The following is an 8447-nucleotide window of genomic DNA, read 5'->3' as shown; positions in this document are numbered from 1 at the left end:
TATGTATGTATGTGTGCGCCCGTGTCTCCTTTGAATGTGGGTACTTACTTGAATTGTATAAATTCACAGAAGCATACTTGGATTCTACCCTTTTATGCATAATACAAAACAAATTCCAACGTATCCTTACTTGCCACTCTTCCAAAAGCAGAACTGTAACGTTGCTTGTCTCACTTACCTAGAATAAAGAAAAAAAATTGTAAGTTAGCTGACGAAAGCATATCACTTATTGTGATGCGGGATTTGTAATAATTAATAAATGGCAAAATGTCTAAGGCAATCTTTTCAACATTGCTTTAAACAGACGCAGTTGGGTACAATCTTCTACATTAAAACTGTCAAAGCGCACAATCAGCTATGCATTTTTCACCAAGCTAAGCTTCTATTATGCTTGGACTTAAAGAAATATAAATGCATATTTATAAATATGCGCATAAATATTTAATACAAATTAAAGTTGATATTTCTATATGAGAATGACAATACTTATACTGTATATTTCAACCTTCTGACTAAGGTTAGCGAATTTTATATTGATGCTATCGCTGTGAACTCAAATTGTAGGATAATCCATCAAAAACATAGTTAACATTTGTAAGTTCAAAGTACTCCTAAGTACTTGAACAATTTATAGGATGTTATGACAGCTCTTCATAAAACTTTTGTTGTCTGAGGTTGCCTCTTGAAGAATGGAATGGTGGACAGATAACGTGATTAAACAACCACCCGGTCAAGAAGCTTTCACTATCAAATAGCAAAATCTCGTACTGATGTTTCATTAAAAATTATGTCTTCACCAGCCAGGTTTAATTGATAACCAAGTTTCTCTTTAACTAATCATTCCTTTTTCTGTATAGGAAAGGTCACGTAATAAATGTCCAATGTTTATTTCATCAATACCCAACCACTCCAATTATCCAGCACTTTCTAGATCTTTCTCTCCTCCTTCGCCCTAATACTTATGAATTATACCCGCTTTTCAAAAACCTACTATCAACCATTCTTCATGCAAGCCCAAATCATCTCAAAACTGTTTCATCCTTACACCTACTTTAGCCATATTACTAGTTCTTCTAAGTTTCTACACATTTCTCATCCTTTCACTTCTTACACCACATACCCTGTGCTATTAATTTACTCAAACGACTTCATTTTTTTTTTCTCTCATTTAAATTAACACCCACACTTCAGTTCCATAAAGGAGAGTTGGCTGAACAATCCCTTCATCCGAGAATAAAGTGGGCTACTGCATGAGCGTCGGGTGAATCGACACATATTATTGACTTGAATGCCTTTAGGAAACGACAAGATTGATAATTTTAGGTACTACAGAGGCGAGCAGGAATTTCTTATTTTTAGGATAATAGTGACTGGTATGATGGATAGTTTTAACGCACTTAACCCTTGGGTTCATTGTTAATTTTTCACAATGAGAGGTCTGTGCGAAAAATGAAGTTTACGGAGTAAAAAAAAGTACTCTTGATAACATTTCCTTGCGCATAGTTATCGAATATATTCCCTTTTTTTTGTCTTTTGTTAATATTACACTTGATCAGACAGTTCCTAGAAGAGTTTTATATAATTTACTTAAGTCGTCATGTGCCGAAACATGAAATTCAAACGATTCTCATATTTTTTTCCCCTTAAACAAAAGTTTTACCCTTATGCCAACACTTCTCTCTCGCTTGCATTTTGTTAAAAATGACGTGGCTTCATTTTTATGTCTCAGAAAAAAATTGGCCTCTGAGGGATTTGAATGACTGACTGCCTTTTTCTGGTTCCATATCCCGCGTCTCTATTCCCAATCCATATCCCAAATCCTTTTCCCTTGAGGATTTCCCCGAGTCCTGTGGCTCTCCTTCCATTGTGGGAAGGGTCACCACATCGCCTCGGGAATTCGAAGGAATTTTCTCCCCCTCTTCTTTCAGTTCCAAGGACAGAAATCTTTCCTTTAATGTTTTCCTTCGAGACATTACATAAAAAATAAAAGATGCCTACGTCTGTGCAGTTAATAAAATGCATAAACAACTGCGCGAAGTGAAATTAAAACGAGGCATATTTCTTCTACGAAAATGGGATAAAGGAAAATCTTACTTTTATACGCTTTTACTATACCTTACATACCATTATCCATTTTTTTTAAAGTTCCTCGTGCCAGAAAAACACAGAAACAGAAATATAATAACTAAAGTAACTAAGAAACTTATTTATGACACAAGGGTTATTTACTCAGTTGATGTGAAGAATAAAACTCTTTGCAAACAGACGAACCGCAGAGAAGCTGACCAGGGTTGAGTAGGTCAGTGACAAGACTGATTCCGGAGAAAACAATGGTAAATCTGTGTAGTCTCGATCTTCGGGAACTGTAAATACAAGTGAAAGGATGCACATATCGTCGATACGAAATGTGACGGAATACAATTGATACTGAGGTGAGAGAGCAACTTCACTATGATGGGATACTGATACCGCAGTGGCTCAGAGAGGTAAAAAGTTTGATAGATATATACAGTATATATATGTAAGTCAGTAGTCGCTTGATAATGCCATAAAGGCGAAACAGCTGTCGCGGCAAAAATAAATAAACGGGAGAAGGAAGTCTGCGTATTTTTCACCAGAAGTTGACGAACGAGAATCGGAAAAAACTCCGTCGGTATGAAGATACCTGCAAGAAACTTATTAATGCCAATAAAGCAATTGCATTTAACGAATATATACATACACACACACACACACACACACATATATATATATATATATATATATATATATATATATATATATATATATATATATATATATATATATATATATATATATATATATATACACACACATACTTATATAGGTTTTTGTGTGAGTGACGTCTATGTCAACCTCCTCCTAGACAGTTGATTTTCGGTCAACATATCCAACTTTCCACATGAATTCTGCGGCTGTGCTTTACAGTTTGAAGGGTCGTTGCCATTCAGGATTTTTGGACCCTTTTCATTCTGGCTTACTCACTCTTTATGTGAAATCAAGAGGACCTCGTCCGTAGGCATTCAAAACTATCTATCTATAAAAAGTAGTTGTATATGCGTGAATACCGACCCAAAAAATCGAATCTGTCCGATCTTTGGTGACTATGATTTGAGTCCATACAACTGGCTGTTGTCAAAACTGTTTTTATTAGGTGTGTGTGTGTGTGTGTGTGTGTGTGTGTGTGTGTGTGTGTGTGTAAAAACGATGCCGTGCAACAAAGGGGTTAATAATGCCTTTGAAATAAGAGTTAGGGCAAAAAATTCGTTGGATCGGTTTTCACCCATTCCAGCAATGCTTTCAAAAAATACATGAATAACAATGATGCATTACAGTAAAAATGAATTCAAAAGAAATAAAACTGTTTTCACCGACTGCACTTATTCCTGTTTTCTAATTTAATATGGATAAATGAGCCATAATGACATTTATAAAACTACAGTGATTACTGTAAGTCATTAGGACAGCATCTCTGTAAATGAGTGCGTTAAGCGCTGGACTGCTATAAACACAGTGGGAAACTAAATCAGTAATTAAATCAAAGATAATTTATGTCGACGAAAAAAAGCTTTATTTTCATTATGAACGATTCCGGACCATACATATGTACTTTTCGGCCCAGGCAATACCAGTCATTCTCTTGAGAATATATAATATATATATATATATATATATATATATATATATATATATATATATATATATATATATATATATATATATATACATTATATACGTATATATATATAAATATATATATATATATAAATATATATATATATATATATATATATATATATATATATATATATATACTTATACACGTATGTATATATATATATATATATATATAAATTATTCATTGTTCCTTAAATCATCTACCCTAATAGAATATGCCATCGATATCCCAGTTATACTACTGTATGTCACAATATGTATCTCTCCGAAGGAAAAATTCCAAACCCATAAATGAAAGATATTCTGTAAAGTTCATATTTTCCTTTAGTACGTTTAAGTATGAGACATGCTCAGGCACGTAGACCCGTCTTGCTTAAAAGCATATTTATATGGATCGCCTAAAATATTGGGGGTAACACTGGTCAATTTATTATCGCTGCAACACGCGTAGGTACGATGCCTGCGTTCGAAATATTTTAGAAAAAGTAAAATATCGCCAGTAAATATGAACTGAATATTTGAAATGGCGCAATGTCCAATATATCTTGCATTCCCACGCATCTGCATTTCAGAAGGACTCCATGTTTTTCAGACACGTTTTACAGTTCAGTAAAAAATACAGCAGAATTTTTGTACCTCATCTTTTCCTCGTTAAAATTTAGAGCCAAAAAATGAAAAAAAAAATTGTCACAGCCTCACTAAAACAATTATGTATTAAACTGAGTCTTAAGAACAAACAAGATGTCCATAACATTATCATTTCGAGATCGTGGGTTAAGCTATGAATTATACTCACATATACAGTAAGTCAAAGCGAAATGCAACGCAGGCAGCTTTTTCAAGGGAATTAAGACATGCACAAAACCCTATCTACTATTTTGAGCAAAGCCCTATCTACTATTTTGAGCAAAGCCCTATCTACGATTTTGAGCAAAACCCTATCTACTATTTTGAGCAAAGCCCTATCTACTATTTTGAGCAAAACCCTATCTACTATTTTGAGCAAAACCCTATCTAAAAAACCTACTATCTAAGCCCTATCTACTATTTTGAGCAAAGCCCTATCTACTATTTTGAGCAAAACCCTATCTACGATTTTGAGCAAAACCCTTTTGAGCAAAACCCTATCTATTTTGAGCTACTTTTGATTTTGAGCAAAACCTATTTTGAGCAAAACCCTATCTACGATTTTGAGCAAAACCCTATCTACTATTTTGAGCAAAACCCTACTATCTACGATTTTGAGCAAAACTACTATTTTGAGCAAAGCCCTATCTACTTTTTGAGCAAAGCCCTGAGCAAACCCTATCTACTATTTTGAGCAAAACCCTATCTACTATTTTGAGCAAAACCCTATCTACGATTTTGAGCAAAACCCTATCTACTATTTTGAGCAAAACCCTATCTACTATTTTGAGCAAAACCCTATCTACGATTTTGAGCAAAACCCTATCTACTATTTTGAGCAAAGCCCTATCTACTATTTTGAGCAAAGCCCTATCTACTATTTTGAGCAAAACCCTATCTACTATTTTGAGCAAAACCCTATCTACGATTTTGAGCAAAACCCTACCTACTATTCTGAGCAGCTGATTTTCTTGAAACAAACCTGGCAGACAATTTTTTTTTATTCCAAATGATATGAAGTTCTTCAAAATATCTTTCAGCGACTCCGACCGGCCAATGAAGAATTAGAGGAATTTATTTCTGGTGATAGAAATTCATTTCTCGTCATAATGTGGTTCGGATTCCACAATAAGCTGTAGGTCCCGTTGCTAGGTAACCAGTTGGTTCTTAGCCATGTAAAATAAATCTAATCTTTCGGGCCAGCCCTAGGACAGCTGTTAATCAGCTCAGTGGTCCGGTTAAACTAAGGTATACTTAACTTTTTTACTTATTTTCTAGCATCCCCTTCTGTTCAAGTAGGTGACTGTCTTTATTTTCTCTCAGTGAAACTCGAAGCACAACACGGGCATTATGTTCTCGGATCTGGAAAGAATACTGATGGTCACAGGCATCTTCGCCAAACATTTAGTTCCTGATATTTCGGTTCTGAAAGAGAGAGTTCCTGATATTTCGCTTCTGAGAGAGAGAGAGAGAGAGAGAGAGAGAGAGAGAGAGAGAGAGAGAGAGAGAGAGAGAGAGAGAGAGAGAGAGAGAGAGAAATTAGCAAATGATAAACCTGGAGAAATACCCAAACTATTCCAAGTTGGAAGAAAAGATAATGCCTTTTACGAGTCTTTACATACGCATTATATTGTTAACTAAGTGGCATTCAGTGTACTATCAATCAATATGATACCCAGAAGCTCTGCCAAATTCATAGCTATTCAACCAACTGCTAAATGGGTCCTGTCAAAATTGAAGAAAAAACTACCTATAAAGACGGTATTAACAAGACCCTTATTAATGCGGTATCGTATCCGCTATTCCATTCATTACAGAAAATGTAATGAATTGTAATGAAAGGTAATGAATTTCTGCTGATGAATTTCTCAGAAACGTCTCAAGTGGCTCCGTGAGAAATGTAAATGCTATAGATCAGAGAAAATAAATAATGGGCAAAGAGATATACGTCGATCAAATGAAACTGATGAACTTACCTGTAATCATTAACAGGGCTCGGAAATAGGATTTCTTACTTCTCATTACGACGATCCCCGGTCAAGGACAGGAAAAGAAACCTGACCATTAATGGAAGTTATGATATATACTTTTCGAGGAATTTCCCAAGAGGGTAAAAAGGCTGAAGACGAAAAGGGTAAAGACGAGAGACCGGAGATAAGATGGCGGCAATGAAGGAGTGAACAAATAATACTTATTTGAATTCACCTTTGGAACTGCTTAATTAGAATGGATTGGAATATTAAATTTAGACCAAATGCCAAGCGCTGGAACCTATGGGGTCATTCAGCAAATAATACTCATTTAAATTCACCTTTGGAACTGCTTGATTAGAATGGATTGGAATATTAAATTTAGACCAAATGCCAAGCGCTGGAACCTATGGGGTCATTCAGCGCTGAAAATAATGGTGAGACAACTGTTAGGAGAGAGTGGAGAAAGTAAGTGCGCCTTAGTTTAACCAGACCACTGAGCTGATTAACAGTTCTCCTAGGGCTGGCGCGAAGGATTAGATTTATTTTACGTGGCTAAGAACCAGTTGGTTACCTAGCAACGGGACCTACAGCTTATTGTGGAATCCGAACCACATTATAACGAGAAATGGATTTCTATTACCAGAAATAAATTCCTCGAATTCTTCATTGGCCGGTCGGAGAATCGAACGCGGGACCAGGAGAGTGCTAGCTGAGAACGATACCCACCGGTCCAATGAGGACCTAGGAAAGAGTGGAAAGTAAGAAGGAAAAAAGAGAATATAAACAGAGGTATAGTAAAAGGAATGAAAGGGGTTGCAGCTCAGAGGCAAAGCGACTCTGCAAAAATCCTCAAGTAATGCCTACAGTGTAACGCATGAGATGCACTGAAGGCACTACCCACTTTGGAGGAACTGCTTAATTTATGTGCTTTGAATTTCCACGAATCTTTCTCCTAACTTATTTTACGATTTTCATCCAAATGTTTTTCTTACTTCTGCCCATCAATTTTATTAAGGAAAATTATGTATTTGCTTTATTTTAGCCGACATTTCCCTTTATTCATATGTACCGAATCGTTCCCACCATTGGCTGCCTTCTTTCTTATTCCGATCGTTTTAGTTTTCTGTAAAAGAAAACTATTGTGCCGGCTTTGTCTGTCCGTCCACAATCTTTTCTGTCCGCCCTCATATCTTAAAAACTACTAAGGCTAAAGGGCTGCAAATTGGTATGTTGATCATCCACCCTCCAATCATCAAACATACTGAATTGCAGCCCTCTAGCCTCAGTAGTCTTTATTTTATTTAAGGTTAAAGTCTGCCATAATCGTGCTTCTGGCGACGATATAGGATAGGCCACCACCGTGCCGTGGTTAAAGTTTCATGGGCCGCTGCTCATACAGCATTATACCGAGACCACCGAAAGGTAGATCTATTTTCGGTGCCCTTGATTATACGATGTACAGAAGACTCGATTGCGCCGAAGAAACTTCGGCGCATTTGTTACTTGTTTCAGATTACATTAAATTATTTTGTTCTGAAGAGTCCACAATAACATAACTGTTTAAGGCTCGTATAAAATATTTAAAGAACTCTGCGTCATCTTGTGACTGAAGATGAACCCAGGGTAGGGTTCGAAAGCTTTTAAAAATTTTACACGAGCCTTAAACAGTTATGTTATCGAAAACATTTATGAACATAGAAAATTAAATTTTTAATATTCCGGTGTTCAATCAACTTTTCGCACTTATTTTATTACACCCTTCATTCATAGATCTACTTCTTTATTATTCGCCTTTTTTTTCCTATCCACGATTCTTCTCATTCTTACTCCAAATATTATCGATCTTCATTCTTCTTGGAATTATCGTTTTTCACGTAAACCCCTCATCCTTTGAAAGACACTGCCTCACTCTCAACCCTCCGTATTCACACCCTTATCTACATATTTTCTTCATTCTCTAATGTTTACCCTCTTCCCCTCAACCACTTAATGCATTATACCATTTAGTTCTCTTCACTTGAAATTCTGTCTCTTTATCTACTTTCCATAACATTTCTTCATTGTTTTATTTTTTCCAGTTAGTTACGGCGTCTATGAATAAACTGTTGTATACATATATACATAAACTGTTCCATACCTCTAACACAA

General features: G+C 35.7%; 1 pseudogene; it reads right to left on the bottom strand.

Annotated features, from left to right (window-relative positions):
• Positions 1-4546: 4546 nt before the first annotated feature.
• Positions 4547-8447, bottom strand: part of LOC136840381 (uncharacterized) — a 57398-nt pseudogene continuing 53497 nt past the window's right edge.

The sequence above is a fragment of the Macrobrachium rosenbergii genome, chromosome 1 (genome assembly GCF_040412425.1).
Source record: "Macrobrachium rosenbergii isolate ZJJX-2024 chromosome 1, ASM4041242v1, whole genome shotgun sequence".
In the NCBI taxonomy this organism is placed as follows: Eukaryota; Metazoa; Arthropoda; class Malacostraca; order Decapoda; family Palaemonidae; genus Macrobrachium; species Macrobrachium rosenbergii.
Note: the sequence above shows the minus strand (reverse complement) of the source record. Positions and strands in the feature narration are given on the sequence as shown.